Here is a 9,036-nt window from a genome sequence, read left to right on the forward strand (position 1 = left end):
TTGCGCCTCGCGGCGGCAGCTACGGGGTGCGGCGGCACGAGCTTGGAGCTTAGGGCAGGTAGGCGTGGCGAGCAGTAGAGCGGGAGCTACGGGGCGGGGCGAGCAGGAAGGCGGAGCTGCGGGTCGGGAGCAGCGGGATGGCAATAGCGGCAACCGCGCGGAGGCGACACTCGTGCATCGACGTCGTTCCTCGCTGCAAGCTCCCTTCCAGCTACGTGTTCGACGATGAGGCAGACATGTCAAAAAGTGCGTCCATCCCCGTTGAACGCACCGGTCAACCCATTTTAAAAAGCGTACACTGACGAGCGAACGGGCGACCCAAAAAAAGGACAAAATCAACTTTCGTTTGGGTCGGCACGTTGAAATTACTTTAAGATACTCACATGCATAAGTTGTACTAGCCCAATTTGGGCTATTACAACTTATGTCCAGGGCTGGCTCCCGAAGCCAACATATGTTATGTGGGCTGTAGGTTGTAGCCCATGCGTGCTAGGTTCCCACGTACGGTCATCTTTCTCATGTTGCGCCCAACTCTCATCCCCATCCTTATCTCTTCCGCCGCCACAACCCTACCCCTCACAAATTATACTTCGAAACTGCAGCATTGATCGCCCACATTACTATCCTTCCGTTACCCCGAAACTAATGAAGAATCGCTAGATATAACTGAGCGAACACTGCCTTTGCGTTTCAGTGTTGCCATCCTCCCGCAAGACGGCCGGTCTGCCTTGCCTCCGTCGCCACCACCATGGTTCTCGGGTCGCAGGTCAGGCCGCTGTTTAGTTGCCGAGAAGCCAGATCTTCGAGGAAGACATAGCCAAGTCAATCTGTGCAGGTCGTTGTCTCCTCTCCCTCGCCCCAATTTTTTCCGAGTGATGGGAAGTTGGCTAGCTGCTGGTCCGCCGTTCCATTACCAGCCACCCGCTGTTGCTCTCCTCTGAACCTCCTCTTCCATGCTTGCCAGTACGTCTCGCCTCTTGATGTTTCTATAAGTATTGGGACGCCGGCTGGGCATCCATTCCTCATTTCCTTGGCCGGCCATCTATATCATCGAGCAAGGAACAAATGTTGCGTCTTATGTGTGTCGTTGCTCTGCTCCGAAGCCGCTCGAGGCAGCAAGAAGCTGACTAAATCAGCAAAAGTGATTTCCATAGAGAGTTATACCCACCTTCGGGATGGTCATATCAGCTTATCAAGTGAGCCGCCGGAGTGCTCTTACATTCAACTGTGAGATGATGAATATCACTCTTGACATGCTTATGTGTGACCTGCTTCTAATTTTGCAGTTACATGCTTATCCCACTACTCACACCGCAGTCTGCACCATCTGATGCTACAACATCACACACCTCCTATGTATCTAATGATTTTTTTCACCATGATGAGGATGACTTTTCATACAGTATTGGGAATCAAGACAAATTGTAACATTGGGCCAAATTTTACAAGTATTCGAACCACTTTTTATCCGGATGCTTCAAAGTTATTTCCTTTGTATTAGAGTCTAGCGCAAATGAGAATCATTTTGCGCGAGTGGCAATCTGCCAGTCAGTTAGCAAATATATTTTTTCATATTCTTTTCATGTTACTAATCTATTTCAACCTATAATTCTATAAAGGTATGTTCGCATTCCTTTCCGCAGCAACGCGCGGGGTATCATCTAGTTTTATTAGTTTCACACCATATTCTGTGGTTGGCCAGATCCTGCACCCTTTATCTTTTCTATATACATGAAGGATTTTACCAGATAAGTGTTGCTAAATTTCTCCTTTTCGTGCATTTCGTCTATGAAACTGCGAGTGAACTGAAACATAACCTTACTCTCGAGATATTTATTTTCCCATTGGACATAGATGAGCAGGCACACATACCCGTCCAAGTCTAAGGCTGAAAATATCCGTGGGCCAAGAACCGCTCGACACGTTAAAGACTCGTTGGTCCTGCCTGACACTACAGGTAAGTCGTCGGGCGAGCGAGTCAAGTTGTCTATTCCCTCCTTGTCACCTCCAGCCAGCATATAGTTAACCACCACATGACATGTTCCTGTCCAACAAAAGAAAAAACCCATGACATTGTTCAAAATGGACCGGACGAAGGCACTCTTCTCTAACATCAAGATCTTGCATCCGCCTCATCTTTGGTCAGCTTCGAATGGTGAGGTCTTTGTCGTCTTTCATTTTTCCTTTCTGTTGCTTATTCACCTTTTATCTGATTGTCAAACTTCATTTTAATCTAAAGCGACGGGCCGTGTTATTGTCTTCTGTCTATGTAGACCTGTCACCACTAAGCCAAGCCAGAGGAGGTGAGAGGAACCAGTGGCGGCGCCAGCACTCCAAGCCTGTGGGGTCAGCTTTTGTAATATGTGAGGTCAGAGTAGCTGCTAATAGCCATGGGTCAAAGGATGATCTCGTGGCGTTATATCTAATCTTCCCCGTGTTATTCTTCGGTAGCGTAGTTGTGCGTTTTGCATGATCCGGTTATCTCAGGATCTGCTTTGTAAGAGGGCTATCTATTCACCTTTGTATTGTTCGGCTGTGTACTCTGTTAGAGTTTGAGTAGTAGTTGTAGTTTAATCTCAACTATCTCTTCCTTCCTCTCCCGTTTCTATTCCTTCTTGTATTCAAACAGGATTCCCAATCCTTCTCTTGTAACTCACGGCAAAGTGTTTTTGCCAACATATAAATAAACAGCCGCGGCTCTCCTCCAGGAGAGTAGGAACGCTTCCGATCGATCTAATATGGTATACAGAGCCTAGTCTCTTCCCACGTCTAGCGATCCCCACATCTATCGATACAGAAACCAGAAAAACCAGCTATCGCCAGAAACCCAATCGCCATGGCCGGTTCCAGTAGCGTCGGCCTCAACCTCGGAGCTCCGCCAACAGAGAAGCTCACAAGGGGAAATTTTCTCCTTTGGAAAGCGCAGGTAATGCCGGCACTGCGAGGCGCACAAGCAACCGGCCTCCTCGACGGCTCAGATGCCGCACCGCCAAGATCGGTGGAGGTCACGAAGGCAGACAAGACCACGGCCATCGAACCAAACCCTCTATATGGACCGTGGCTGGCGAAAGATCAACAGGTTCTGAACTACCTGTTGAACTCGCTCACCCCTGAAATCCTGGCGCAGGTCATTGGTAAGGAGAGTACTCATGATCTATGGATTGCTCTTACCACACTGTTTGCTGCGCAGTCCCAATCCAGGATAACAAATTTGAGAATTGCCATCTCCAACACCAAGAAGGGCAATATGTCAAGCAACTCCTTCATCGCCAAGATGAAGAGTCTCGGGGATGAGCTTGCAGCCGCCGGTCGTTCAGTGACCAATGGCGAGATGGTTGACTATATCCTCGCCGTCCTTGATCGGGACTACGATCCCATAGTTGCTGCAGTCGGCGCAATAAAAAATTCAATCACCGTGGATGATCTTTTCTCACAGATCGCAGCCTTCGACCAGAGGATGGAGATGTTGGGCGACGGGCCTTCAGGTTTTCGTTCGTCTGCAAATACCATGTACAGAGGTCGTGGGCAGTACCGCAACAGAGGAAGTCGCGGGAGAGGGAACAGAGGGCGCGGCCGTGGCAATCGCGCCCCTTCTTCTTCTGCTCGCGGAGGTGGCGGCAACTACCAGCAACGCCAGCAACAACCTCCACAACAACAGCAGCAGCAACATGAAGGGGACTATCCAGAGTGCCAGATCTGTTATAAGTTCCATCCCGGAGGTGCAAGGGCCTGCTGGCATCGGTATGATGATGATCATGAAGAGAGGAAGAAGGCCAACCTCGTCACTAACTCCTACGGGATTGATACAAATTGGTACGCAGATTCCGGAGCTACCGAGCACATAACAGGGGAGCTCGACAAACTGACAATGCGAGAAAGATACCACGGAGGTGACCAAATTCACACAGCAAGTGGATCGGGTATGGAAATTTCTCATATTGGTAACTCAATTGTTAAAACCCCCAAGAAAAATTTGCATCTTAATAATGTCTTACACGTCCCTCATGCATCAAAAAATCTTGTCTCAGTTCATCGATTTACTCTTGATAACCAAGTTATCATAATATTTTATCCTTATTCTTTTGTGGTTAAGGACTTGGCAACGAGGAGAGTCATTCTTAGAGGAAAGTGTGAGGGAGGTCTCTACCCACTTATATCATCCATCTCTTCATCAGGGTCCAATAAACAAGCATGGAGTGTTACCAAACCATCTTCAGCAAAGTGGCATCGTCGCTTGGGTCATCCTTCTTCAACTATCGTTCAGCATGTTCTTAGTAGAAATAAACTTCCTTATGAGTCTAGTGTTGAGTCACTTTGTGATGCGTGTCAACAAGCTAAGAGTCATCAGTTACCATATCCTATCTCTACTAGTGTATCTACTGCTCCTTTGCAACTTATTTTTTCAGATGTTTGGGAACCAGCCCCTACATCCGTCGGTAGATTCTCATACTATGTAAGCTTTATTGATGATTATAGTAAATTTACTTGGATTTATTTGCTAAAGAAAAGATCCGATGTATTCCAAGTCTTTACCAATTTTCAAAATCTTGTTGAACGTCAATTAAACTCCAAAATCCTTGCTATGCAAACGGATTGGGGTGGTGAGTATGAAAAACTCAATTCCTTTTTTCAAAAAATTGGAATTTCACATCATGTCTCTTGTCCCCATGCTCACCAACAAAACGGTTCTGCTGAACGAAAACACCGTCATGTTGTTGAAGTAGGACTTGCATTGTTAGCTCATGCATCTATGCCTCTTAAATTTTGGGATGAAGCTTTTCTTACTGCCACATATCTTATCAATATTCGTCCTAGCAAAGTCATCAAATTTGAGAATCCTATCACACGTCTTTTTGGTATCACTCCCGATTACACATCTCTTCGTATTTTTGGTTGTGCTTGTTGGCCTAATCTTAGACCCTATAATACACGCAAACTTGCGTTTCGTTCAAAAAATGTGTCTTTTTAGGATACAGTCCCATGCACAAAGAGGTTAAGTGTCTTGATGTCTCTACTGGTAGGGTCTATATCTCGAGAGATGTCATCTTTGATGAATCTGTTTTCCCGTTCGAATCTCTTCATCCAAATGCCGGCGCTCTTCTTCGCAAAGAAATATTGCTTCTACCAGATTTTGATCAAGGGGGTGATAACAATTGTGCTAACCAAACTGATGAAAATACTCCTGCCTCTACTCCTGCTGTTATGCCTGTGCAGGTACCTGAAGAAAATTTGGTTCAAAATGATCAAAATTATGTAAATCAGGCGTTATTTCATGTAGAAGAGGCTGGCGCAGTTCACGAGGAAGATATGGCGGCGCCTGCTACACCTGTGCGCCTGGCAGCCTCGGATCACTCGCGCGGATCCACCTGGGATCGCTCGCCCGGTAGCAGCGGCAGCGGCAGACAGTCCGACCAGGGAACAGCGACAGGATCCCCAGCAGCCCAATCAGCGGACGAACCGCGGGCCACGCGCGTGACAGCGACAGGCCAGCCAGCGGTCGAGCGTGGCCGAACCGCGGGCAGTACGCGGCCCACGCGCGGATCAGGAATCGAGCGCATGCAGCCAATGAGCGCCTCTGCGCGCATGCATTCACCGGGATCCGCTGCGGACAGGAATACTGCAGCCGAGGACACCCTCGCCTCAGGATCTGCCACACCGATGACCACAGGATCTTCTGCGTCTGCCGAGTCTGCACATGTGGAAGACTCATCTGGATCTTCTGTGGACAGTCAGATTGTGCCTTTTTCTGTGCAACCGCAGCAACAACTTGCCACTTCATCAAGGGTTATGACCCGTTTACAGAAAGGTATTCAAAATCCAAAAATAAGGAAGGATGGCACTGTACCATATGGCATGTTGTGTATTTCAGGTGAACCAGCAAAATTAAGTGATGCGCTTAAAGATCCCAAGTGGAAAAAGGCTATGGATGAAGAATATGGTGCTCTTATGAAGAATAAAACATGGCATTTGGTCCCCAACCAAAGAGGTAAAAATATCATTGACTGCAAGTGGGTTTATAGAATTAAGAGAAAAGCAGATGGCTCTATTGATAGGTACAAGGCACGTCTAGTTGCAAAAGGATTTAAGCAACGTTATGGTATTGATTATGAGGATACTTTTAGTCCTGTTGTGAAAGCTGCTACCATAAGACTTGTGCTAGCCATTGCTGTTTCCAGGGGATGGAGTCTTAGACAGCTAGACGTTCAGAATGCGTTTTTGCATGGTGTTCTGGAAGAGGAGGTCTATATGAGGCAACCACCAGGGTATGAAAATCAACAAGCACCGCACTATGTTTGCAAACTTGACAAAGCTCTTTATGGTCTGAAACAGTCTCCTAAAGCATGGTTCTCAAGGTTGAGCTTACAATTGAAGCATCTTGGTTTTGTTGCATCCAAGGCTGACACGTCTCTCTTCATTTATAGCAAAGCAAATACTGTCATGTTTGTGCTAATTTATGTTGATGATATCATAGTTGCAAGCTCTTCACAAAATGCCACTAATGCTCTCTTGCATGATTTAAGTTCAGAATTTGCCTTGAAGGATCTTGGTGATTTAAACTTCTTCCTAGGCATTGAAGTTAAGAAAGTTCAAGATGGCATAGTGTTGAGTCAAGAAAAATATGCTACTGAACTTCTAACTCGTATGGGAATGAAGGATTGCAAGCCTTCACCTACTCCATTGTCTTCTTCAGAACAACTTTCAGCACATGAAGGAGAAATACTTAAGGAAGAGGAAAGCACCAAATATAGAAGCACTGTTGGAGCTTTACAGTACTTGACTTTGACAAGACCAGACATATCATTTGGTGTAAACAAGGTTTGTAAATATCTACATGCTCCTACCTCCACTCATTGGTCAGCTGTCAAAAGGATTGTACGACATGTTAAGCACACTGTGAGTTTGGGACTTTAATTCAGACGTTCTAGTTCTTCACTTGTTAGTGCTTTCTCAGATGCTGACTGGGCAGGATGTATCGATGATAGAAAGTCAACTGGAGGATTTGTGGTATTTTTTGGTCCAAACCTTATTTCCTGGAGTGCTAGGAAACAAGCTACAGTGTCAAGGTCAAGTACAGAGGCTGAGTACAAATCATTAGCAAATGCCACTGCTGAAATCATTTGGGTGGAATCGTTGCTTGATGAATTAGGGATTAAGCAACACCGTATTCCATGTTTGTGGTGTGATAATTTGGGAGCCACCTATCTCTCTGCTAATCCAGTTTTTCATGGAAGGACTAAACATATTGAAATTGATTTTCATTTTGTGCGGGAAAGAGTGGCAGAGAAGAAGTTGGACATAAGGTTCATTCCATCCAAGGATCAAGTGGCAGATGGATTCACTAAAGCTTTGCCAGTTAAGCTCTTTGAAGAGTTCAAGAGAAATCTCAACATAGGATAGTTTAGATTAAGGGAGGGTGTTAGAGTTTGAGTAGTAGTTGTAGTTTAATCTCAACTATCTCTTCCTTCCTCTCCCGGTTCTATTCCTTCTTGTATTCAAACAGGATTCCCAATCCTTCTCTTGTAACTCACGGCAAGGTGTTTTTGCCAACATATAAATAAACAGCCGCGGCTCTCCTCCAGGAGAGTAGGAACGCTTCCGATCGATCTAATATACTCTATTCGGCTGTTGCTTTATATATAAAGTGGGGCGAAAACCTGTTTCGAGAGAATCAAAGGATGATCAAAAACCTATAGGTCGGCTGACTCCACAGTCATAACGTGGCTTCGCCACTGAGAGGAACCATGTTAAAACTGCTCATTCAAAACACAAATCTATGCTAGCAGTCTAATCCCATTGAAAGCCTCACCAAAAAGGCGGTACATCTCCCACAGAGTGTTTTCTTTCCTCCTGCCGCGGCTTAGGCGATAGGCGGTTGGTTGTTTGCTTCGCTTAGATGAAGTTCCAGAGGTGATACAAGCTTTCCTCATGGCACGCCGCTGATGAATGTAAGAATAGGAATTCGGTATCCCAAGGACTTGGATATATTTTTAAATTTTTGTAAGTGTGTTTTTATAAGGGCATTTGATACTTAACATAAGGCCGTTGGCGTGTCCCAAAAAGCCAAAAAAAACAATAGCCCAAAATGTTTGCTCCCAAATGAACAGTAAGGCTTGAAAAAAAGTTTGTTGGCATTAAAGATGCTTGAGTTTTGTATACGCGTGTAAAATTTTGTTGTCATATGACATTGGAGAGCTCTGAAAAAAAACTAGTGCTCCAAAACCCAAGTTTACGAATCTTTTTCGAAGCTATGATTTTTTTTACAGAATTCCTCACATGACATATCGCCAAGATATTGCACACTCTTTAGATAATCTCAGCATTTTTGTGCCATTGTTTTCATTTTGTTTGCCGTTTTTAGAATTTACTGTTCATCATAGATGGAGATGAACTCAGGATCTGAAACGCCACGCCTCTATATTACATTTTAAGGGTTTGCTAATTCTCATCTAGATGAAAATTAACAAAGTCTCATCTGACTCCTACATTAATTAATTAATTAAACAAAAAATAAAAGAAAAATCCCACATGAATCTTCATGTAAAAAATTAAATGATGCAGTAGCTAGACGAGACTTGGTTATTTCACGTCTAAACGAGAGGCATGCCCAATGATGCAGTAGCTAGACGAGACTTGGTTATTTCACATCTAAACGAGAGGCACGCCCTACATTTTAATGCTGGAATCAAGCCACACCAATAACTATTTAAAATATGATGGAGATAAAATTATAGTCGTTTAATCAGTATCAGTATCACCATTAATGCCGGATCATGCTAATAGTGACTTCAATTTTTAATCTTGACAGACACAGATTTCATCTTGTAAAGTCAATGGTCAGAAATAAAAAGTTGTATCATGCAACATGACCAGGGGAATCCCTTGCTTTGGCCTGGACTGCTATGTAAAGTCGTACTGAATATTCTATTTAAAATCGTACGGAACACTATGGTGTACGCATAGCAGCCCTCTTAAACACCAACTATTTAGGTTTCCGTGGCCAGAAAAAGTCTACATAAACACCAATACATTGTTGAA

This window comes from Triticum dicoccoides, chromosome 5A, assembly GCF_002162155.2.
Source record: "Triticum dicoccoides isolate Atlit2015 ecotype Zavitan chromosome 5A, WEW_v2.0, whole genome shotgun sequence".
NCBI lineage: Eukaryota > Viridiplantae > Streptophyta > Magnoliopsida > Poales > Poaceae > Triticum > Triticum dicoccoides.